Raw genomic sequence first — 26097 nt, forward strand, 5'->3', positions numbered from 1 at the left:
AGTGGTTTGACTGTTCCACAAGACTAATCTCGGACGAAATTTCCATTATGCCGGCATTATCTCACATAATTTTGGTAATTTCAGGTTATATGAAATTCACAGAATTATGGTATTATGCCACATTGGCATAATTAACGTTTTTGCTGCAAAAACGTAGGCCCAGATTTACAAGAATATGGTGCATCAGTACTGATGCGCCAGATTTCTCGCCCTCCCCACGCCGCCACCCAACGACACCATTGGTGCTCTGTATTTACAATACGGAGCACCCTGGTGTATGTTAGGCCAATAGCATCAAAAAAAATTACGCTATTGTGGCACTTTGTTGCACGAGCGTCGAAAATGTTGACGCAAGTGCAACAAAGTGCAAGGAGGGCCATTGACTTCAATGGGTGCATCCTTTTAACGCATGCTTTGAGCAAACATTAAAAATGATGCCAAAAATGGCACAATGAAATCTTATATATTTCAATGCGCCATTTGTGCGGGCCTCCTAATGCCAGAACGCGCCCCTTGCATACATTGTGCCTGGTGCAGGACAACTCCCTTAGCGCCTTGAGACACTTACAGGTGAGAAGTTGCGGTTTACAAACTGATTGATTGATAATGTGGCGCAAGGGGTTGCAAAGTGTTGCAATACGTGCATTGCGCCACTTTGCAAATATGGCACTGCAATTTTTGCCTCGTTGAGCCACATTAGCATCAAAGAAATTATGCTAATGTGACGCAAGGTGGTGCTAGGACCTCGTAATTCTGGCCCTTAGTGTGATTGCCTTAGAAAAAAGTGAACAACCTAAAATGCAAGCTGCTGATGTTTGCAGTGCGTCTGCTTCTGCGCTATTTTTAGCGGGAAATGCATATTTTGATCCAAAATGGACACAACGATGCACTTCGCCTAGAATATAGCACCAAATACCAGTTTCTCATTTCATGTAAACAGTTAATTTAACATAATTTTCTCCAGATTTCATGTAATTGCACAAATAAAAATTACACAAATTCTGCACACCCATACAAAAGACCCTGGTAATTTCCATTGATGATGAAGATGCTCTTGCGTGAAGATGCACATATGTTATGCCACCAACTCGTAACACAATTTATCATAAAATCAGGGTGCATACGGCAGTGTGTGAACATAAAATGATACCATGCATGATGGGTCAGGACCATGAGTTACATGTGACTTATGTCTTGCCATGTATTTATATATTGTTGTGGAGCCAAAATATGAGGCCGAAATATTGAGGACCACATTTTAGTAAAGGTAAGTGCATATAGGTAAGTATAAGTTTACTATTCTTAACTCCAGATCTGCAGACATTGAAGATGTTGATATCATCTAGGCATATTTATAGGAAGTTAAGCATAGTAAACTTGTACTTACCTACGTATGCTTGCCTTCATGATATTTTGGTTCTCAATAATTAGGCTTGATATGTTGGCCTCCACGATATACGGGTGGAGCATGTGAGGGGATGACAAGAATCATCCATGGTGGCACACAGCAGCAAAAGCGGCGCAAACAGAATAGACACTGGTCCTTAACGGTCCATAACAGCCCATAATTAGGAAACCCACAAGACTGTGATCGCAGAGGCAACTTCAGTATTGGCCTGTGGACCTGAATGCACGCTACTCCCAGAAGCACTTGCACTGCTATCAATGTCACAATGCTTTGGCAATAGTTAGAAAGCATTGACAAAGCAAATCGTTTTTGAGTTTGTATAATGGAAAGGTCTTTATAAACAGTGCTAACTAACCACACAAAACAGGCAGTGTACAACCAGCAGCTGTGCAAGCTTCCCTACAGATGTATACACACAAAACAGGCACAATTTACCCAGAAGAAGTGCAACATGGACAACAGTAGTGCAAGCTTCTCTTGCAGAAAGAAGCGTGCAGGTTCCAAAAACCAGGCAGACCAGGCGCAGTACAGTACAACACAGCCAACATCGAGTAGTGTTACTTTCCTCACACGCAGCAAGTCCAGCCCCTCAGTATAGATCTCATGCAGCTGCGTTAAAAAACAAATCTCACTGAGGTGAGTCTGGCTTGGGTAGCCATGGTGCTCATTCACCAGAGCGCTGGTACATCATGGTTAGATGCCATCCAAGCTTCCCTTATATGATGAAGAAGCAGGGCCTGATTGGTAGAACTGTTGGCTTCCTTCACACACAGATCAAGCACAGACTAAAAAAGAGCAGTGGGAGCTTCACACACATGGAGCACAGGCACACCCAGAGGCAGAAGTGGTGGCAGGGCAAGTATGCTGCAACTAAATTCAGATCACACTTCCTTCATCCAGGCAGGGCAAACGGGGGATGGATGAAGGCAGCACAGGCAGGAACCTGGGGTAGGAGAAGTGAGCAGAGCAGGTGTCCCAATCCTCGCATTCGCTTCTCGATGAGCTGGGGGTCCGGAAGGTAGTAGTGCTCTACCTAAACCTCAGCATCAAATAGGAGTATGTTGAGCAGAATGATAGTGGGAAAAGGGCCCAACGCCATGATGTCATTAGCGGTCAATTATTGCCTAATGTCACATCGACTTCCATTTGTTTTTTGGTGAATATGAAAAGGTGTATGCTACTGCCAATGCTTTAAGTATTTGTTACTCCTTGAAAGACCTAACATGCCCCCTCTACTGCAAGCAACAGAATGCAATTTGGTTTGGTGGAAAACAAGTCTAGGTTGAATGGAAGACCATGGTGCAGGCTGAATTGTGTTCCTAACTGTAAATGAGGCGCCAAACACTGCCCAACTAATCAATTTAACCCCTACCTGGTAGCTCGAGAGATAACTATATAGACATGCATGCAATGGATCACCTACGACTTAACTCTGCGTATCCACTTATCATGCCGTGACGAAAGCAATATCAAACCCAAGATCTCATACTTTAGGGCAACGGTACGTTAATGATTTAGGAGTCACACAAGCAACACATAAGGTCCTCTGGCTTCTTCTTCTCTGAGAGCAATATCATGCATCTATCTCCTAATGATTTCACAAAGCATTGTAGCTATACAAAAGGACAACATATCCATCCATTGAGAAACAAACACCCAATGCTCTTACACGTGGACCTGAAAACCCTAAAAGATCACAGGAGGAACCACCAGGCTCTGGTCTACAGTAGAAGTTTTGGAACTATAAGGATGGGACTCCCATCAACGAAGAGTTATAAGAGGCCTTAATACTGACAGACCATAGCATCACATAACATAACATTACATAACTTAACATAACTTGTGAGAGTGGATACGGTAAAACTAAAACCAGGTTAAACTCCAAGTCTCCCGCATAAATTAAAACGCCACATTGCCTAGTCGAGGCAATTGCTTGAGATTAATAAAACAATAATATAGCAAACTTGTCATGTAAAAATAACATTATGAGACAAAAAAGATAGACAAATTGGCAGAGAAAGAGGGCAGAAAGACTGAGGTAAAGACACTCAAGCATTAAAACTAAATCCAGGTTAAATTCTGAACCTCCCGCACAAATTAAATGGCCACATTGCTTAATCGAGGCAATTTCTTCAGATTAATAAAACAATAATATAGCAAACTAGTAAGGTTAAAAAATAGCAAAATTATTAGACAAATTGGCAGAGAAAGAGTGCAGAATGGCTGATGTAAAGACAGTCAAGCATGCAAAAACAGGCTACCTAACAGGCATGCAGGCAAGCAGGCACATCGTCACGCAAGATGAAAGTAGACAGCCAGACCCACAGATGGGAGTCAAACATGCAGGTAGACAAGTAGAGACATTTAAATGTAGGTTAATAGTCAGGCAGACATAAATGCATATCATCTGATTGGTAGGCATGATGGTAGGTAAGCTAGTAGAAAGAGGGAAAAACTGACATGCAGACAGGCAAATAGGCAAGCAATTCAAAAGTCACACCAACATACATACTTTTTTAAATTTGAAAAATATTTACTTATGTAATCGTGGTGCTAATTAATTTAAAAAAAACAGCAATTCATGTTGCACCTTCTATTTCATTATTATTATGTAGGAGACGGGTATAAATCACAACCCAGCTCAGTCCTAAAATTGTAGGGCGCAACTATGTTATCCTGTCATTTTGGAATACTAACTTAAAAAAAAAGTGATGGAAAAAATCGCCATCTAACTGGGCACCCAAAATACAAGCAGAATAAGTACCATTTTTTTTTTACTTTGATACAAATAAAATTCTCGCTTTGAAGTAGATTTGTTAGTAAATGGGAAAATAACTATTTTAGATGTGAACAATGTAATTGTAAATTGTAGGTATATTTAGTGCATCTTACCCTTGATGAAGCATTGAAGAGCTTTGCGGCAAGTTCACCCTACTTTAGAACCCAAAAATTAGAGTTTAGTAGTTAGGAGATTGGTAATAATTATTTTCCTTCTGCATTAGTTGTGCATTTTTTTCCATGTGCATTAGTAGACTAAGAATTAGTATTTTTCCTTGCAAATTAGTTGTTAGTTTGTGCTTCTTGATTTCTTGTGTGTTTAGGAGAGTTTAGCGTAGGGATAGAATGATGGGAATGGATTTGAAAGGGAAAGTAGTAAGTTGCTTTTGTAAGTAGTGGTCCTGTGTGCCTGTTAGTTGGGTGAAATGGCTAAAAATCAGGATGGGGGAGTTTGAGAAAGATGTTCAGGAGTTCCATAGTAGTCAGATAGGTTCTGGATGAGCCAGAGTGAGAGGAGGGATGGGTGAATGGAGAATTTTTTAATAACAAAACTGAAATTAATTTACACATACATAAATACACATGACACCTGGTGAAGTTTTAGTGGCTGGAATAAACTCCTTTTTATAAATACCCATATACACATAAAGGCAGCAATTATTACATGGTCTGATGTGCAATTTTTTCTTGTGGTGAAGTATGCAATTTTTCTTTCAAATAACTGTAAAAACGTATACGAACACATATACACAAGTCTTAAAGCTTTAATATACCCCCTTAATATGCATTTATACAGTATATACATAGAAGAAGCAATTTTGGTCTGATATACACATGTATCTTGTGGTGTAATGTACATTTTTCACTTATGTCATGTATCTGCTTATAATAGGAAGTGTGGAACCACAGCTCAGCGTACAATGACACATGTATAATGACCATCTCATTTCCATATCATAAGAAGCATAGTTTGTCATGTCTGATTATACTGTTGTGGTACACTGTTGTGTTGTGAGTAATAGTGAACAGGCTTTGTATAGTCACACAAAGGGGAAAGGAGAAGAAAAAGAGACATGGAAAAACAAATGGAGATAACGGGGCCAATAACAGTGAGACAAAGTGACTGGGAGTGCATCTTAGAGGTTTAAAGAGGCCTGATGTCAATTCAAGACTATCCTTGTTATTCGGGCAAACCAGTATTTAATAGTGCCAGCTTCTGGCTTCTAGGCAGAACTATAGGCACCAGCACAAACTATTTTGCAAATTAAGCACTGCCTGACCCATTGCTCTATACTATATTCAGTGGTGGATGGAGTAAACATGTGAATGACAATGAAACAGACCAATGGAAGAATCCAGCTGACCAAAAGCTGCTTTGTATATTATGTGTAAATGTTTTGGTAAAACTGTAGCCTGGTGAGCTCTCTGAAAGGATATACTTCAAAACAGAAGAAAGGAACAGATGGGACTTCAATACTTTTTTCCACTAAGGTCTCATTACAGAAATCATTGTTTTAACAATAAAACATTTGTCGCAATTAATTACTCAAGCACATGCCAACTCAGTATTTAAATATCTTGTATTTTCCCTATGATGCCATCCATTGGATCCAATCTGGAAAGAAGCTCTGTTGCGTGTCCCAGTGATCATGGGAAGCAGAAAAGGTGCCTTCAATTTGTTGTGGTGCTCACCAAAATAAATATTTCATAGATAAACCATCCTTTGTATCCATACAGCACAGGTATCATTTATGACTCACTGAACTTCAAGCAGCTTACTTTGGTATGCAGGAGCAATACTTACATTTCATTTCCAACAAAGACACAGTGCTACTTTCTACTCCATCCGAGGATTTTCTTTCCTGCAGATTAGCCATATCTACCAAAAACAGACGAGCTGCTGTCCATTTTGCAAAATGAGGTACCACATAAAAGGGATTGAAGAATATTAATTTTTCAAAATCCTCACTTTGACGGAACCCTAAAAAGCACTGTACCAAAAATGACTCAATAGGAGCGCCGGGAGCGAGGAGATGAGCATATACACATTTGTAGTTGTCCAAAAGGAACAGACAAACCTTCATTAATTCAAGACATTGTTCAGGTACAGTGCTTGTTTCTATTGGTGGCTGCATCTTGCAGGTACCACTACGCGTTTTAGGGGACTGGGGCTTAGTTTTCATCATCAGACTTTGACACACAGCAAGAGACTGAAAGGCAGAGAAAGATGGGGAAAGGGACAAATAGAGACAGAATAGAGACAGAAGTGTGTGGCTGTGAAAGCTAAAGACTCTAAGCAGAATCAAGACAAGGTAGCCTAGTTGTTCAACAACCCCGGCAATAAGCATTCAGATGTGATGGACATCAGAGAAGAACTTAGGGCTCCTGTACTTATTGTCCCTGGAGAGAGCCACTAGGGGATGTCCTCAGTGAAGTCCCCTACTTGAAATCTTTTTGGTCTGTTTCTTCAGGGCAGACAACTAAAACAAAACATAGGTAGGCAGATGAGAAGCATAAAGGTCTGCATGGAAAAAATACTTTAACAATTATTGAAAATGTCTCCAATAAAGCTATAAGGGAGGTTGTGCATTGTAGAGAAGGAAATGCTAAAATGTCCCAACAGAAGATTGTAGACCCTTGTATTCTAGAGTATACTCAAATACATTGAGCAAGTTCGATGATTATAGCCACCTGGGCTACTGGGTAGAAGCAAAAGTAAAAATAATTTCCAAAGGAGGAGACAATTTAAATTTTCACCAAATCTTTTGAAATCCAGGTGCAGCTTGATCCAGACTATATATAATACCTACATAGGACCGTGAAAATAGCAATGTGTAAGTGGTGCATTTTGATTTTGTCTATCTTGCTTATCTCACTGACCATTAAATCATTGGGCTCTACTCACAAAAACCTTTTTTGAGAATAGAAAGCACTACTTCAGTAATACCACTTTATGTACTCACAAAAGCTTTTTACAAAATATTAGGGATGGAGATCTCCACCTATGCCTCCCCTATCTCTTATGAGTGGAGATCTCTGCAACGCGTACAGGGATCTCGGCATGTAGATTTCCCTCGGTGAATCAGCCCCATTGTGTCTATCCAGTGTAACCAGCTGATGTGAAAGAATGATTAATAAGACATTACAGTGAAGAAACGAGTGGTGGGCCATGCACTTTTCAAATGGTACCTTTAATTCCTAGATTTGATTGAGCTTTAAGAGATGAGTGCATGGCTTCTGCAATATACATACAACATATGATGGTCCTAATCAATTTTCTACCACTCCCACCAACTTTTTCCTAGTTATCTGTTGATACTTTTCCTAAGAAAGAAGGCTACTGTCAGGGTGTTTTTATTTGGTTTCACAGATGAGACTTGTATAGCAAGTCTGAACTGGTAGAATCTTACCATAAAGAGGAGCCGGTATCTTGAAAAAGGGTGTTATGATAGGTCCATAACTTACATTTCTACTACCCACATTTTCTGGCTGCCCATGCAAGTAAATGTGGCAAAGAGTTTTAATTCTAATGTGCCTCTGTATCTCTGCATATCCCTAAGGAGATGAGTTTGTGGCAAGGGAGCATGCATCTAAGGTGTAGGTTTGAATATCAGCTCCATCCTCTGTGTCTGTAAGCATACAATATGTAGGTTGCCTCTACTACAACCTGCTGCTCGAGCATTGTTCCAAGTCTTACCCCTGGAAAGCCACCCTGATTTGCACTTGAAATGTCAAAGGGACAAGCATGTTTTCCAAGTTCTCTTAAATTGATTTCTGGTTCTAGATAACTTCATCTTGCAACCCAGTCTGATGTATGAAGTTTTTTTCAAGACACTTCTGAAGACCAGCAGGCCTCACCTGCAGATATTTTTAGGCTGTTTCATTCATCACGTTAACCTTAACAAGAAAGAGTATACTTTTTATTTCATTCAGAGAAACATTCTCTTGTTAGTGGACATGCTGAATTACAAATGATTGCAAACATCAACATTTTTACTCAGCAGTGCATGTTTTATGACTGGACTCGCCTTGTGTATTTAGGATTAAATACTGAGTTTATCCAAGATTCACTGCACCCTTTTCTGTACTCTGCAAGGTCAGCGATTCCTCCTGTGTGTATTTATTGTTGCTTTGTGTTTGTTCTGCTGAGATTTCACATGTCCTGCTTGATGGTTTAAACTATAGTAATGAATCTCCCTGAACAGGAAGCAATAATTGAATTCTGAAAGAAGTGATAAACTATAAGTCTACTTTTAGTGTTAGACTCTGTGTAGTATTGCTTTTGCAGTTTTTATTTAGCACAATGGTTCCAAACCTTTTGACTTCTGTGGACCTCCATTTTATCATGACTGGAACCCAGAGACCCCCACTAAATCATTGTTGGAATCTGGGGACCCCCTACTGAGTCATAACTGAAAACCACGGACCGATGCCTAAACATCGTTGATGATTTGAACCGCAAAACAATACACAAAAAATACAGAAACAAGCATTCCATCAAACACATACGCAAATGATAAAATTTTATTTAATTTGCAACAAAATAAAAAACACATTTTAATAGGAAGGTGGAGCTTTTCTAATTTTAAATCAAGCTACAAATTGTGCAGACTATGGGCCAGATGTAGAAAGCATTTAGCATGGTGCAAACTGTGAAAATCGTAGTTTGCGCCATGCAAAATGCTGATCGCGATGCTCATTCACAATTTGCGAGTCGGTACCGACTCGCAAATTGTGAATGCGACTCGCAAATAGGAAGGGGTGTCCCCTTCCTATTTGCGACTCGCATCGCTATGCTAAATTGCTTTGTGACCGCGAATGAGGTCGCAAAGCAATTTGCAGTTACCACCAGTGTCACACATTGTTGGTAACCCATTCCCAAAAGGGAAGGGGTCCCCATGGGACCCCTTCCCCTTTGTGAATGTTGCCAAAAAGGGTTTTTCAGAGCAGGCAGTGGTCCAATGGACCACTGCCTACTCTGAAAAACCGAAACCAAATGGTTTCGTTATTTTTTTTATTTTGCAACTCGTTTTCCTTTAAGGAAAACGGGCTGCAAAATAAAATTTAAAAACTGCTTTATTTAAAAAGCAGTCACAGACATGGAGGTCTGCTGACTTCAGCAGGCCACCATCCCTGTGAGTGCAGGGACTCGCTATGGGGTCGAAAAATGCGACCCACCTCATTAATATTAATGAGGTGGGTCTTAGCGACCCCATAGCGAATCGCAGACGGTGTCTGAGACACTGTTCTGCATTTGCGATTCGGAAATTGCGAGTCGCACCGACTCGCAATTTCCGAATCACAAATGCGGAAATTGCTACATCTGGCCCTATATTCTGTTTGATGCACTGGCACTGCCACTGATCCCACAAATTATTTTGAGGATACTAACTTAATTTTTAGTCTCCAATTTCAAATTTTGTGACATTTACGGTATGTTTTAATTTTTTCAATTGTACATTTAGCGACTTTATTTATATGCACTTTATTAATCTCTTAATATTAATTAATTTTCTATGCAGTCACGGACCCCCTGAGAAGGCTTCCCGGATTCCTAGGGGTCCCCGGACCAAAGGTTGGGAACCACTGATTTAGCACAAACTCGACCCAAGGGTTTGGGAGCGCTTTAAGTGAGCACCAGTTACATTAAACAAGGATACATACATTTTGTGTAGGCACCAACAGATGAAGTGATTCCCTCAGAATCACAGGATGTTAAGCAATCTCCGAAACTCAAACATAGTTTCCAAAGGGGAAGCACTGTCTATCATGCCTCATCCTCTCCCAAGCTGATAACCTACTGAATATTGGCAATGGCCCTAAAAAGCCATGATGCTTTCATATCCTGGTAGAGGCTGATTAGAATTGTGTACATCTCTCTCAAAATGGTGAAAGTTAAAGAAGCACAGCAATCCAAGGCTTGCTCAGGATAGTGGTCTGTGGAGAGAATCTCAAGTTCTGGCTCTTGGTCAAAAGAAGCAAGCATTGGTAAAGACAATAGCTCTGTGGCCGTTGCCAGACCCATTGGCTTTGCCCAAGATTGTTACTAATTTGGTAAATTAGTTATACATGTACAGGGTCACAGATAATGGGGAAAGTATACAAAAACATTTATGAGTGTGGGAAGTTATAAGACCGGAATCCTCTTATATATATTCTTACTTGCCTTTGTGAATCGGCCTGAAACGTCAAACTCCTTATTAGTAAAAGTGCAAAGAAGGTGCAATCCCTTTTATTTGTACTGATTTAACATTATTAATCTGTGAATGTTCCGTTTTCGTTCTCATTTTAGGTGTTTTGAGGCCAACTCAAAGGAATGTAAGAGTCTGTAAGAAAACAAATGCCCGGATTTAAGAAGGTCTAGCACCTCCTTGCTCCACGGTACCGTCATTTTTTTTACGCTAATGTGGCCCAACGAGGCAAAAATCACCACGCCAGATTTACAAAGTGGCTCAATGCATGCATTGCACCACTTTGTAACCACTTGCGCCACATTATGCCTGTGACCAGACATAGGGGGTCATTCTGACTTTGGCGGGCAGCGGAGGCCGCCCGCCAAAGTTCCACCGTCAGAATACCGCTGCGCGGTCAAAAGACCGCCGCGGTAATTCTGAGTTTCCCGCTGGGCTGGCGGGCGACCGCCAGAAGGCCGCCCGCCAGCCCAGCGGGAAACCCCCTTCCATGAGGATGCCGGCTCCGAATGGAGCCGGCGGAGTGGAAGGGGTGCGACGGGTGCAGTTGCACCCGTCGCGATTTTCAGTGTCTGCTTGGCAGACACTGAAAATCTTGGTGGGGCCCTGTTAGGGGGCCCCAGGACACCCGTTACCGCCAGCCAGGTTCCGGCGGTCAAAACCGCCAGAGCCAGGCTGGCGGTAAGGGGGTCGGAATCCCCATGGCGGCGCTGCCTGCAGCGCCGCCATGGAGGATTCCCTAGGGCGGTGGGAAACCGGCGGGACACCGCCGGTTTCCCGTTTCTGACCGCGGCTGTACCGCCGCGGTCAGAATGCCCAAGGATGCACCGCCAGCCTGTTGGCGGTGCATCCGCGGTCCCCGGCCCTGGCGGTTTTTACCGCCAGGGTCGGAATGACCCCCATAATGTATGCGAGGGGGCGTGCCCCTGTTACGGGTACCGCAAAAATGGAGAATCTAAGCAATTCCACTGCGTCATTGTTTGAGGCTACGTTTAATGTCAGCATAGAGCAGGCTTTAAAAGGAGGCACACCATAGCTTTCAATGGGCCCCTAAGTCCTGTGCAGGATTAGCACCAAAATGTTGGCGCTAATCCTACACAGTACCACAATAGCGTCAAAAATGTAGACGCTATTTCCCCTACCCTGCGTCATGGTACGTTGTATATTAAAGACGGCGCACACATGGTGGCGGTAGTGGGGCACTAAGGGGGGGGCAAGAAAAGTGGTGTTGCATTGGATGCAGCTCTACTTTTCTTAAATCAGGCCCAAAATGCCTTTGTGAATAGGTTCCCCCCATATGCAATGCACAATTCATAAATACGCTGGTGCGCTGGTACTCTTCTGGTTAAGCATACAGGATCCATGGAGCAGGCCCTGATCTTGGTAAATTCATGGCTTTGATCGCCTTATCCAGGGGGTGTCCCTAAAGACATAGGTACCAATAATTATTCAACAAACTCATTCTACTCCCACACATATTTCAATTCCATCTCAAGTAACAATATGTGGCAGCATGCTTGGGGCAACAAGAGATATTGTTAGGGGCTCATTAGGATAGTAGGTGTCCGAACACACATAACTTACCCCTCGCTTGCAGCAAAGTAGGGCCCAGTTCACAAACTATGTTAAATTGCAGAATCAACTTCAAAATGCGTTTGTGAGTATGAAAATTTGGTGAGTATGGTTGAATTTCTTGCCACATCAGGATAGTGCCCTCACTCTGTGGCAACAGAAACCAGAATGAATTTGTAATTCAGTGTCACAAATGAAAAATGGATACAGCACATGTTTTACCTATCCAGCATCCAAACGTTGGTTGTTCCTCAACTGTAATAGAGGTCTGCAAAGCTTTCCTTTTACACCGGCTAAGTTTTGCGAAGTTGCCAATTTTCGCCATTTTCAAAGATTCTTGGTCTAGGTTTGCCTTTCTCTGTGCAAAAGTTTCCTTCACATTGCAAGATAATTTTCCCTGTGCTCAAAGTAGCAACATGGGTAATCACATGAACAATTTTTTTGTCAAGCATACGTGATATGATATCAATCGTCACAAACGTCTGACAGACGCGCGGAAACCATGGAATTCTTCAGTTTTGCAAAACACTGAAAATGTGAGAGAGAAAAAATGGACACAGGACATTTTCATACTTCTTGCACCTTTCACCTGATCTTCAATAAAATAGGCGATGCTCTTGATGGGCAAAAGTCATTAGCGTGGGGACGCATCCCATTCTAATGAGCACGGACGCAGAAACATTAGGAGTCAGGGCGCCACGAATGTGCCCAAAACTGTGTCAAGGGAAGGAACCCCTTCAATATACTGCAGTTGCAGTGCACGCTCTTCCACAATGTGGCATCGCTGCGGCACGTCAACCGCAGCACACTTTTGCGTAATTAGGGCCATATTTACAAGGCCCTAGTGCCTCTTAGCGCCACACTGGCGTCATTTATTTTTTACGCTAATGTGGTGTTAAGGAGGCCATTCTCCTTTGCCATATTTACTAAGAGGCGCAGTGCATGCATTGTGCCACTTTGTAACCCCTTGAGCCTCATTATGCCTATGCCATGCATAATGTATGCAAGGGGGACCTTTCCCCCTCAGGGAGGCCTGTAAAAATGGCGCAGTGGAATTTACAACATTTTACTCTGACATTTTTTGCATCTTTTTTAACACCTGCTCAGAGCAGGCGTTAAAGTGACGTGCCCATTACTTTCAATGGGCCTCCCTTTACTTTGCAGGATTAGCGCCACAATTTATGGCGTTATCCTGCAAAGTACCACAATAGTGGCATAAATGTTGGCGCTATTGTGCTAACGTGTGCCATGGTGCGTTGTATTGTAAATACGACGCACACATGTGTCGTTAGGGGGAGTGCAAGAAAAGTGGCATAACACATCTGAGGCTCTGATGCGCCACTTTTGTGTAAATCTGGCCAAGTGCCTTGAGGCCAACAACAAAGTGTATTGAACACAGCAGTTATAGAGACAATGTTAGCAGCTCTTCAGTTTCTAGCAGGAGCAGCATTTTAATGAGTGAGTATAGAGAGGCAGCAGGGGGTGTGGGGGGTGTTACCGAAGCGCGTAGTGACTGCAAACCACACGTATAAAAGCACAATACGCTTCCTTTGTGGCATGTTAATCCTGTGTTTGTTTTCATTTCCTACCTTCCACCAAGCAAATGTTGAATTTGCCATCACAACACAGCACTTACGGAAACAAACTTTATGAATAATTCAGTGTTTTTATTGCCTATTGTGGTGTTGCAAACATGGTTCGCATCTGTTGCTGAAACTTTTTGCCTTTCCGACTGCTTGTTGTACTGTCTGGTCTCAAAAATGGGTCCGACCTCTTGAACGGGGTATTTCATTTTTCGTGTCTGCACTCCACGGACGCCTCGTGTCACACGTCCTCTGTCAAGGTCACTGAGAAAGAAGGGAGTGATTGCTGAATGTCGACTCTGCTTTGAAATCGTGACATTGGCCTCTTCATCAGAAAGAATGCTTCCTGTATTTCACCACAGAGATTGCCTTGTGGGGAGGGGGGAGAGAGAGGATGTGGGTCCTCTTGACTGACTTTTCGACCAATCCACGACACTGAAACCTGTCAAAAAGGAGTTCGTGCAAACGGTCCGCTGTTATCGCAAGAAAAGTGCGTCACACAGCCTCAGAGCCCTGGAGGGCCGTTTTGTACTTTAATTATAGAGGAAGGTCGGTGTCAAGACTTCCCTGCCACCTATCACATTCTGTGTAAACGAGGCAAACTGGCGGTCGGGAAAACAAATGGTTCTGAAAGGGTTTCCCACATAAACAGCGACATTTGCCTAGTGCTTAATTTGTAAAATGATGAGTGCCGGTGCCCAAAGCGCTGCTCAGAAGCCCGGTTGGCGCAATTAAATGTCATCGGCCCGAGTACCAAGGCTGCTTAGCCCTGAACCAACCTCAGGCCTCTTTAATCGACTGGCAGACACTGCCTGCCCCATCATCTCATTCTCCTGGGTTCCCGCTTTCTCCCTTGGTGACGGTTTTCCATCTTTCGCTTCCTGCTCCTCTTCCCTTGTGCAGTTGCCCTCTCTTGGGAAGTGTCTGATGCGGAAACACCAGTAAGTGATGGTCCTCAAAGATGAGTGTCAGTGGCCCACACGGACAACCACTGGCTCAAATTAAGCGCTGCATTTGTCATTCGATGGTGGCGTTCACCATTGCTGATGAAAATGACAAATGTGATTAAAATGAAACTGGAATCATTAAAGGAAACCTCTTCTAGTGCTATCCTTTATAGTTACAGTTCTTGTGTGCCACCAGGCAGGTTTAAACAAACTGTTTCATTCAATCAAGGGTAAATACAAAAAAATCAGGTGGCCTTAAGGACCAGGGGCCAGAAGTACGACCTGAGTTTTGTGACTCGCAATTTGAGACTCGTTTGCGAGTCGCAAATTGCGAGCTGGAAAATGTTATATGAAACAGTGTACTTTACACTGTTTGCGATTCGCAATGGGGTCGCAAATGACCTACCTCATGAACATTCATGAGGTAGGTCGCAGTGTGGGACCCCATTGGGGATGGCCGCCCTCACATGGATGGTGACTGCTTTTAAATAAAGCAGTTTTTTTTTTCTTTAAATGCAGCCCGATTTCCTTAAAAAATATTTTCGCTGGCGTTGACAAAGGGGAAGGGGTCCCCTGGGGACTCCTTCCTTTTTGCGAATGGGTTAGCACCAATTTGAGACTGGTGCTAACTGCGATTGTTTTGTGACCGCATTCACGGTCACAAAACAATCATACATCGGACTGCGACTCGCAAATTAGGAAGGGAACGCCCCTTCCTAATTACGACTCGCAAACCCTTTTCGTGATTTGGTAAGTAGATTACCGAATCGCAAAAAATTGATCTGTACATACCTAAAAGCATTTTTCTCGTCGCAAATGGCCCGATTCGAATCATGCCATTTGCGAGGAGAAAAAAGGTACAAACATGTGGCCCCAGGGCCTTAATTACAAACATTTGGCATAAACACAAACCTTTTAGCTGTGCTGCCCTGCGCCAAATGGAAAGGGCAGGAATGCACCGCATCTACAAGATACAGTGCTTTCCTGTCCTATAGCCAGCGGAGAAATTGCAACAGAGCGCCAAAGCAGGAACCCTTGCACCATGGTGAAAGGATGTCTGTGTTATTGGCATGATTGCTTTGTGCCCGAAAAGGCACCTTCCTGCCAGGCCCCGGTTCCAGGAATTTATATCTGGATGGGCCAAGGGTGCATTTGGGTGGGACAATGTGTGCCCAATGTTTGACAATTTTGGAGTTTAGCCTACAACCTGGGCTCTGGTGTCACTGCACCTGCTGCATCATTGACAGGTATACCACTGTCTCCTCTTCCCCAACACACACCTCCCCACTGCAGCTTGCCTCAGACATGAGCTAAGCTCGCCACCCAGCTGTTTTCAATTTACAGGCATGCCCAGAGTCTTGTTTCTGACAGTAGAAAAATATGGAAAATGATCTAAAGGTGGTATTTTTCTCCCCATCAGTACACAAGTAAAACAGCTATTATTAAAACAATGCACTATAAAATGTATTCTAGAGATTTCTGGTTGACCACTGACTGATAATTAAGGCAAACAAAAGCGGGATAAAATCACATTTGCCGACAGGGAGGAAGCACTTAACAAGTTCTTTCCCTGTGGTCTCTTTTGCTGTTACTGGGATGGCAAAGGTCATGTTTGGGTGGGCCTGGCCCACCCGCTAGAACCCGGCCTGCTTCCTGCACAAAAACAATCATAAAAGGCATTTTCCTCATTCTTTGTGTGCTGCAGAATGCAACACAGGTGGAGAGAAGAAAAAATTAGGAGAAATGTAAACTTTTGTCCTTGTTACGCCTGCTCTGGGGAGGTGTACGTTTTTCGCCCTTCCCCGGACTTACGCTATGTTGTAAATCTGGGGCAGTGTCAAAAGCCATGGGTGTTGAGTAGGAACACCCACAGCAACACCCCAGGAATGCTTCCCCACCGCAGTGTAAGGCAACCAAGCAACTTTCTCTTGCATTGCACAACTTTGGAACCCCTTGTACCATATTATGCCTGAGCCAGGTTCTCCATATATTAAATACGGCACACACATGGTGGCAGTAGGGGGAAGAAAAGTGTTGATGCATTGGATGCAGCTCCGCTTTTCTTAAATTTGGGCCTTAGTTCCATGCACTGTAGTGCACGCAGTATTGCAGTCAGTGTCAAAATAGGGTGCCCGTGTAATATGATGCCCATAGATGTATCATGTAAATTATGCCAATGTAATGCCATGTCAGGACACGCTCACAATGGTTACCTGCGACTTGGGAGGTGAAACTTCATCTCCCAGCATCAGCAGGTCCTTTTAGAAAAAAAGTCCATGCTCCATCAAGTGCACAACATGGCTCCAAGCCATTGTTATGTTATGTCAATTTGTATAGTGCATTAATCACCCATGAGGGTATTCAGGCATTTAGGCCCTCATTCTGACCTTGGCGGGCGGCGGAGGCCGCCCGCCAAAGTCCCGCCGTCAGGTTACCGTTCCGCGGTCGAAAGACCGCGGCGGTAATTCTGACTTTCCCGCTGGGCTGGCGGGCGGTCGCCTTCAGGCCGCCCGCCAGCCCAGCGGGAAAGAGGCTTCCACGATGAAGCCGGCTCGGAATCGAGCCGGCGGAGTGGAAGCTGTGCGACGGGTGCAGTTGCACCCGTCGCGTATTTCACTGTCTGCGCAGCAGACAGTGAAATACATGTAGGGGCCCTCTTACGGGGGCCCCTGCAATGACCATGCCAGTGGCATGGGCACTGCAGGGGCCCCCAGGGGCCCCGCGACCCCCCCCTACCGCCATCCGGATCCCGGCGGTCGGACCGCCGGGATCCGGATGGCGGTAGGGGGGGTTGGAATCCCCTCGGCGGCGCAGCAAGCTGCGCCGCCTTGGAGGATTCATTGGGGCGGCGGTACACTGGCGGGAGCCCGCCAGTGGTGCCGGTCCGACCGCGGCTTTACCGCCGCGGTCGGAATCCCCATTGGAGCACAGCCGGCCTGTCGGCGGTGCTCCCGCGGTCCTCCGCCCTGGCGGTCTTTGACCGCCAGGGTCAGAATGACCGCCTTAGTTAGCTAAGTGCTTCCTTACTCAACAGTAAACAATATAATAATAGCCTCTCTTCTCCTCTATCTCCATACCAAGCAATTCAAACAATATAATTTAAAGATGCTGCAACCAATGGCCTAGACAATGGCATAACGATGCAGAGTTGTCCTGCTAGTTAAGAAGTACCAGATGCTGAGAAATGGACAACCAAAAGGCCCAGGACAAAGACACAAATGCTCAAGCACATAATGGGGGTCATTCCGACCCTGGCGGTAGACTACCGCCAGGGCCGGGGACCGCGGATGCACCGCCAACAGGCTGGCGGTGCATCCATGGGCATTCTGACCGCGGCGGTACAGCCGCGGTCAGAAACGGGAAACCGGCGGTGTCCCGCCGGTTTCCCGCTGCCCTTGGGAATCCTCCATGGCGGCGCTGCAGGCAGCGCCGCCATGGGGATTCCGACCCCCTTACCGCCAGCCTGGCTCTGGCGGTTTTGACCGCCAGAACCTGGCTGGCGGTAATGGGTGTCGCGGGCCCCCTAACAGGGCCCCACCAAGATTTTCAGTGTCTGCCAAGCAGACACTGAAAATCGTGACGGGTGCAACTGCACCCGTCGCACCCCTTCCACTCCGCCGGCTCCATTCGGAGCCGGCATCCTCATGGAAGGGGGTTTCCCGCTGGGCTGGCGGGTGGCCTTCTGGCGGTCGCCCGCCAGCCCAGCGGGAAACTCAGAATAACCGCGGCGGTCTTTTGACCGTGAAGCGGTATTCTGGCGGTTCCCGCTTGGCGGGCGGCTCCTGCCGCCCGCCAAGCTCAGAATGACCCCCATTGTGTCATGCGGATCCCGAATAGTCTCTAGCTGACTCTCTAAAACAGTTGTCCCCAACCTTTTGACTTCTGTGGACCCCATGTTATCATTATTCGAGTCCTGGGACCCCGCCACTGAGTCATTACTGGAAGCCGGAACCCAAGCCTAAACACTGTCGCAGATTTGAACCACAAAACAATACACAAAAAATACAGAAACAAACATTCCAAAAAAATACACAAATTATAACACATTTTATTTAATTTGCTAACAAATAATATAAAAAAATAATTAATAGGAAGAGTGGACCTTTTCTGAAATAATTTGAAGCCACTCATCATCCAAACTATATTCTATTTGATGCACCTGCACTTCTCGCAGAAATCAATCTTAGGATACTAATTTAATTTTTGGCCTCCAGTTTCAGTTTCCTTGACGTTAACAGTACGTTTTAAAATTTTCAGTTGTACATTTGGCCAATTTATTTATGTACACTTTATTAATCTGTTAATATTAGTTATTTTTCTAAGCAGTCACAGACCCCCTGAGGAGGGTTCACGAACCCCCAGGAATTCCCGGACCACAGGTTGGGAACCACTGCTCTGGAATAATCCACCTCTAAACACATTGCTAGTCTAACCTGATCTGACAGGCATAGTGCTTAATTTGTAAATAAAAAGGTGCTGGTGCCCCAAGCTCCCGTGTGAAACACACGGCTGCTGCTATTAAATGTGCGAGCATGGAATACTGAGGCAGAATAATCCTGAAGCCATCTCAAGCCTCTTTAATCCATTTACAGCCACTCTCTGCCCCTTCATCTCACTCTTGGAGCATTCTGCTTTCTCCCTTTGCATCTCTTTTTCGTGTTTTCTTTTCCTCCGTCTTTCGTAAATGTGTTTTTTTGCTCGCAGTAAATGCTTGAGACAGAAAAATAAGTGACACCCCTCAAAAATAAGTGCCAGTGCCCCAAACCAGAAACCACCGGCTCAAATTAAGCACAGGACTGGCCGCTGCTCATTCCTCACCTCTACACAGTATAAAACACAGCCAGCGACAATATCAGCAGGCCACTGACTCAGGTCAACAAGTATCCAAGGACCTTAACAGAAAGAACCTTAGGCCATATGTGGTCGGAAACATTATAGAGATGCACATACAGCAACACAAACTTGCCCAACCATACTGCTCTCCATCTGAAGGGACAGCTCTGCTCCCATTAGCAGGGACCAGAACATGCTGAAAGCCATAGCTCGGGCTTGTGCTGCCTGACATCAGCATTGCCTGTTCCCTCTTGCAGTGTTGCATAGGTGGGAGAGAGGCTGAGCTCTGAAGCTGCCCTAGGCACCTGTCCCCGCAGGGGTAAAGACAGGCTCGATGTCTCCAGGTCTGGAATAATCAGGCCAGAGTTTGCAGACGTTTAATTCTGAGGTAGAAGAGACTTGGAATGGCTCGCGGACTTTCATTTAGACCTATCACTGAAGGGTGAAATTCCTTATGGGGCGCCCCTTTTAATTCAAAAACAAAAATTCGAACCTTTAAATGAAGGCTAGATAACGTAATTGCAGAAATGTTTTCAGCTATTTAAGGAAGCGTGACATTAGCATGGTTGAATCACTAGAGTACATTCAGATCGAAACGTACTTATTTTCCTGTAGTCTGGAGCAGGAGGGGCTTATATCATTTACATGGTTATATCATAAATGCACAGCAACTGTGTTTACAAATATGAAAGGTCCACACACCTTTGGCAAGCAGTTCAAGGGAACTCCCACAGGCATGTTCCAAAGTGAACCCCACAGGGCTATAGGACCCAGAAGCAGTGCTATCAATAGTGCCGCAGGTGCAGTGGTACCGAGACCCGCAGAACCCTGCTTACTGCTGTACATTTCTGACCAGCCAGTAGCCAGGGGTCTATTTTTTGTTTGCTTGCATTAAAGCTCATGGCACCACTGCTACGTCATCGACAGGACACCTTGATCGAACGGTAATTGATTGCAGAGGTCGCGCAGTGCACATTCACGTCCAGCGCAAGGGGGTGTGGATGCTGATCCGGGAAAAGCCCCGCTGCTCCGTGTACTGTTTCTTGCAGCCGATGCTGTCTATGATATTGGGAAGGGTTTGATAAAACAGCAATCAGCAATGGGGCGCAGCCAGTTTCCAAGGAGATGAATCGTAGCCCGGCTGGTGTGCCATCCAGACAGACTGTCTTCTCCGTTATTCAGAGAATTTTACATTTCTGAGCTAAACAGGGATAGTGACGGTTGTCTGCGTGCAATTCCAGCCACGCACTTTAGGCGACCGCTCTCGTGTCGAATCGCCATCCTTTTCGGCGGGAATCGAAGCACCGACGACTGGGCAATGTCCCTTGGACGGATTTAATTCCACTCCGGAGGACGGAGTCGAAGGACAGGGTGCTCTGGCTTGAGGTAAGAAAAGGGTTCTCACACAGGCACCCACAGATCGAGGCGCTGTCGCGCGAGCCCGCGAAATGCACCTGTCCACATGCCTCGCTGCAGTGCTTTTCAAAAGTGAACCTGGTGCACCCGGGAGCCTTGCCTGAGCCCCGGAGAGTCGTGAGCACCCAGGAGTGGACCAGGTTGGCCGACAACGCTACTTCCCATCATCAGAAGCTCTTTGGTTGGCGCGATCAAGGAAAAGCCATCGACTTCTGTGGCCGCGCATCGCGATGCTCGCGACAACGACTCCCCGTTCTGCGCTTCAAAAGGAACAGCTTCAAGGGTCTGTCGCACTAATCTTGGGATGTGCTTAAAAGTTGCCAGCAGAGTGAAGTCTGCCAGCAGGCTGAAGTCTGCCGCAGACTGAAGTCTGCCGCAACTAATTGGGGTTGCCATAATCACTATGGCGCATATGAACGACTCAGGCATTGGAAAATGTATGAACAGTGATCTGAGGAGAGCGCGGCACTTTCAGAAGTATGGAAACGAAGGCTTTGTAAAATAAGGGTCCGTGAAGACTGCCTGTCTTTGTAGCGCCTCGTTAGACATATGGCTTCCACTTTTTTGGACTACTAATTAAAGATTCTGACTCTGACGTGGTTGCCTAATTTGCCACTGCTTCTATGGACCTGTGATTGTGGCACCGGCAACATTTGAAAGAAATCTACATTCAAAGCCAACCTGGAAGGCGAAGTTGCCCGTAGGACCTCTGAATTCACAACAGTGTGAATGTGAACATATCTTCCTTTGAGAGACATCTATATCCCCCCTCGGGTAAACGCTGATCTACAGTTGCCAAGGTAACGTGATCAATTACAATGTTGCATAATATTTCAGAAAGTGTCGAAATAAATTTAGTATGTCAGAGTTTAGGCAAGCACTGAAAGACAGATGCCACAATTGTAGATTAAAATAAATCACACGTGATAAAGATGTTGGTCACATGCTTTTGTCATGAAATTATAGGGTTATTAAATTATGTACCAGTTTTGGTTTGAAAATTGTTAATGGCAAACGAGTCCAAGAAATTTCGCGGACCATAATTGTGATGTTCACAGTGCTTAATTTGTGCATATTGTTTCCGGTGCTGAGTGCCGGCACTTATTTTTGTTTTTGAGGGCCGGCGCTTATTCTTATGCCTCAGGCTCTTGCTGCGAGCAAAAGACAGATATGGGAAAGACGAACGAAAAGAAAATCGAAAAAGCGTCACAATGGGAGAAAGCAGAAAGCTGCAAGAGTGACCTGAAGGGGCAAGGAGTGGTTGTAAATGGATTGAAGATGCCCGAGATGTCTTCAGGATTAGCTGCTCCAGTATCCCGTACTCGCGCATTTAAGTGCAGAAGCTGCATGTTTAAAAGGAGGGCTTTGGGCACCAGCACGTTTTTATTTACAAATTAAGCACTGGATGTTCACAATACATAGCTGTTAATTCTGTTCTGAAGCCTTACTTTTCTGAGTGGCAATAGTTTGCATTGGAGCATCTGGGTAAAAAAACACAAGTACATTTAAAATCAAATGCAATGACTTTCCTGCAGTTTACAAAAGTTCCTAATTGGAAAGTAAGACAAGAATCCCACGCAGGAAGTACTCTTATTCAATTCCACCAGTGGCAGGTATCCTATTTTAAGCTATGGCACTGATTGATGTCCTGAATTTTATGAATTCTCCTAATAATAATGCCTACCGAGGGCATCCTATAGAATATGGGCATATTGAAACTAGTTTGGTATTTGGATATCATTGTCAAAATATCACCTGTTACTACTAACGGAGTTAATGTTAGACAATCTACACCGAATGGGGTGATATGTTTTGTAAATGATATTTAAGAGGTAGTGTTTATGCCAGACGATATTTCTAAAGATGATGTTCGGACATACAACACCTGAACCTAGGCATCAACCTGTACTAGAAAGGTGCTTTGCTTTCTGCCACCCAAAAGTTCTCTTCAGCACTTTATTTTGCAAACAGAAGTGATAGATATCTTCACGGGTTTAGTTATGGGGTGATCTTTGCTTGGAATAAGGACATTTTATCCGAGTCATTGTAAACTACTCTATCTAGATAATCATAACAGATGTTACATAATCACCTCTGGTACCCCCTCAGTTAGGTATGTTTGTTATGAAAGGCTTGTTTGAGAATGTAATTGTGGGAAACTGTCATTATAGTCAATATGTTCTGAACTTTCAGAGGCTGGTTAAGAGGTTAGTTCCTCTCTTGGCACATTGTCCTTTAAATAATGCTAACCACTTGTGCTGAAACTTCGAACTTTCCATATTTAGGATCATTTTGGGACAATATATTTACCTATTTAATGTTGTTTTTCCATGAAATTAGCAACAGCATAACTGTTTGTCAGGATTGAAGTGTTAAAGAGAAATTTAAGGAGGCAAACAGATATGTAACCAGAGTTGGATGTGCTCCATACACTTTCTTAAAAGTTGTGTTACCTTTCTGTGAAAGATACCTGTATTATCTGTTGGAAATAAATGCCTTACAAACCTAAGGCAAAATGAACAATTTACATTTCTGCATTGTTTCAGTAAATGTTGAAATTCATTTATGAACGCAAAATAATTTAGGCAAGTGCCAACCACCAGTGCCATCTTTTAAGGTAAATCTGTTTACAAGTTATGTGAGGGCACTGTCACAGATGTCTTGAGCAACTACAGTTTGATTGTAAATATTTGATAGGATTGTGTCTCCCAAAAATTGTACTAGCTGAGCAAATTGGGGGATTACAACTAGCTACAGGCATTTGAGAGGACTGGTAGGTTTAGCAATGATATGTGTTGACACAGGGTAAAGCATCTAGAAGTGGTTCTGTACATCATGGCGATTTGCTGATTGGAAAAGATGGCGGTTCTTTCCAAAATTGATTTAAGAATGATCCTGCTGGTACCAGATATAAGTGCTCCAGAGTGATGATAACGGTACATGAAGGGTTCTGCCGATGAATCTTTGTACTGGACTAAAATGATGTAAACCTCGGATTATCTCATGGCTACTTGGGTTAGGAAATTTTGGAGCAGTGTGCCGGGGCACATCCAAGAAGTGATGTGTGAATAAGACAGAGAGACAAACATTAAACCTTTCCTAATGTGGGACCATCATAGGGTGCTCAAGGCAAATGTGATGTAAATTAAATGTGGGCATGAACTCTTTTGAGCTTGGAAAGCTCATATTTTTTTAAGTCATGAGTAGATGGTGTTGCCATAGTTGAGTCTGGAACTAACCACAGAGGGAACCTGTGTGATTTTGTTAATGGCCAGACACATGGAAAGTACTCCTCTTTGGCTTAGATGCCATATCATGATCTTGATGGCAGTGATGAGTTGCAAAGTGAAGGCAAGATCAGAGTCATAGAATACTTCTGGTTTGCATACGTGTTTATCTGGAGTTGAAAGGATGTTGTAGAAAATCAGGTTAGATGAATGGAAGAAATTAAATAGTAGTTCTCGAAGAGCAGCATCTCCATCTTCTAACCACTTTCGCAGAATTAGTTTAGCAGTTTCCGTTACTGGTGTTATTGTTGGATAGGATTAAAGCCAGATAGACATGCTTGGTGTAACTGTTAAAGAAGAATGAGAGCCACGAACAGTGGTGCTTCCCCATGGCCTTCATGAATGATCAGCACACAATGGCCTATGTATCACACGAATCTCAGGTGGTCTTTACAATAAGCATGTAAGCTCGACCGCATGTGTTAAGAATGTCCACCTCATGTAGCATATCAACGTCTGGTCTTAAGCCAGGACCTCAAAGCACTGACTGTCTTTGGTTATTCCTCTGTATCAGAAGGAGAGGCACGTCTTTGATCATCACAATCACAAAATAGAACTCTGTTAGTGGAACAAAAACATTTTCCTTCATATGAGCCACATTCTAAAATGATGAGCCTACCTTCCTATTGGAAAAGTAGTTTTCTAATAATTTATAAATTTCTTTGAAGAGTTAATTAAGCAAAGTTTAAGTTCTAGAGAAATTTACAAAAAAGAAGGAAGTTTGCGTGTTGAACCAGACTTATTGATAATATTAGCTATTAAATTGGTCCTTTCTGTAACTGAAAAAGTACAGGAAAACCAATTGTGTCTATAATTCAGAGATTCAGCAACAAATGGATAGACTCACTATGCAAGTCAAGATTTTCTAAGTGATCCCCCTCCTTGCAGGGAGCTCATCATATGACGTGCGCTACTAAGAAATGGCCTCTAAAGACCGCAATCTTGTCAGACCGATACTTTAGAAGGCCGACCATTTTTACACATGTTCATATGGAGCAAATTGTTTAGATCTATGTTCTTCCTGTCAGTGGCACACAAAAGGAATCTATTGGTAGATATGATTCAACAGTTACAGGAGATGGATAGTTGGTTGATCCTGATCACCAAAAAACACATGAGATGAGGATAAAGTTATTAATCCATGCATGAGATAGATGTCAACCTCCTACTCATGTGACACAAAATGTAATGTTAGATTCTATACAGAAAATGTCCTCACATTTTGTAAGATGAGCAGTGTTGGCCACATACCCGTTTCATCACTATGTGAACTTCTAACAAGAAAGACCACCTAGGAAGCTAAAGTGCACTATAGAGTGTCCAAAACTTTTATAGAAATCAGCAGTGCAAAACAGCTGGAAGCAATATGTTTGCAAGGCAGTGATCATTATTCCAGTCAGGGAAATTAGTCGACACCAAGTCTTTTCTGTTTGTGGCCTTTACTTTTTCAGTGAGACAAGATGACTCTGTGCATCTATCCTTGTACTATGCCTAAAGCTTAGATCACCATACTTTTAGCTCTCTGCGCTGTGATGTGAACATCATTGACAGGTGAGTCATATGTCCATGCCTCCATCTTCCTTTGCATCTCTTAAAATATATTTCACACTGGTGGACAGAAGTCAAGGCCAATGCAGATCACGGCTTGTGGTACATAACTGACCACCTTTATTGCATTTAAAGACCAGTGTAGTGTTTCTGGTGCACATGTCGCGATAGTTCCTGCACAATAGTTTGCTTACTTAAAAAAGAAAAATTAATTTCTCCTAAACTGTCTAGTTTTCTGCCTTTTTGCTGAATTCTCTGAGCATAAGAACACACGGGATGCCTACGTGCCTTTCTGAATAACCTCCATTATAATTTAGAATATACATCCACATATCCCTGGCCACAGTTGATAAAATTATAAAAATTGGAAGGTCCATGTAATGTGTGAGATAATATGTATAAAATCTATATTTTACAAGAAATTATATATTGTGACCTAAGATCAGAAATTTCCTGAATCTCAGGGCATAATTTGAGCTGGTGGTTGCTGATGAGGGCACTTATGTTTGGGGCCCACACTTATTTGTTTTCTGT

General features: G+C 43.8%; 1 protein-coding gene across 3 annotated transcripts in view; it reads left to right on the forward strand.

Annotated features, from left to right (window-relative positions):
• KCNMB2 (potassium calcium-activated channel subfamily M regulatory beta subunit 2) overlaps positions 1 to 26097 on the forward strand; it is a 471865-nt gene that overhangs the window by 81494 nt on the left and 364274 nt on the right. Inside the window, exon 1 of one of the 3 annotated variants that reach the window (XM_069213067.1) lies at positions 19994 to 21528. The exons of 1 other annotated variant lie outside the window; for it this stretch is intronic. The gene's annotated coding sequence lies outside the window, so the exon portion shown is untranslated. Of the gene's footprint in view, positions 1 to 19993; positions 21529 to 26097 lie in introns of those variants that run through there. One more of the 3 variants, XM_069213069.1, reaches the window with a different exon arrangement.

Source organism: Pleurodeles waltl, chromosome 11 (assembly GCF_031143425.1).
Source record: "Pleurodeles waltl isolate 20211129_DDA chromosome 11, aPleWal1.hap1.20221129, whole genome shotgun sequence".
Taxonomy (NCBI): Eukaryota; Metazoa; Chordata; class Amphibia; order Caudata; family Salamandridae; genus Pleurodeles; species Pleurodeles waltl.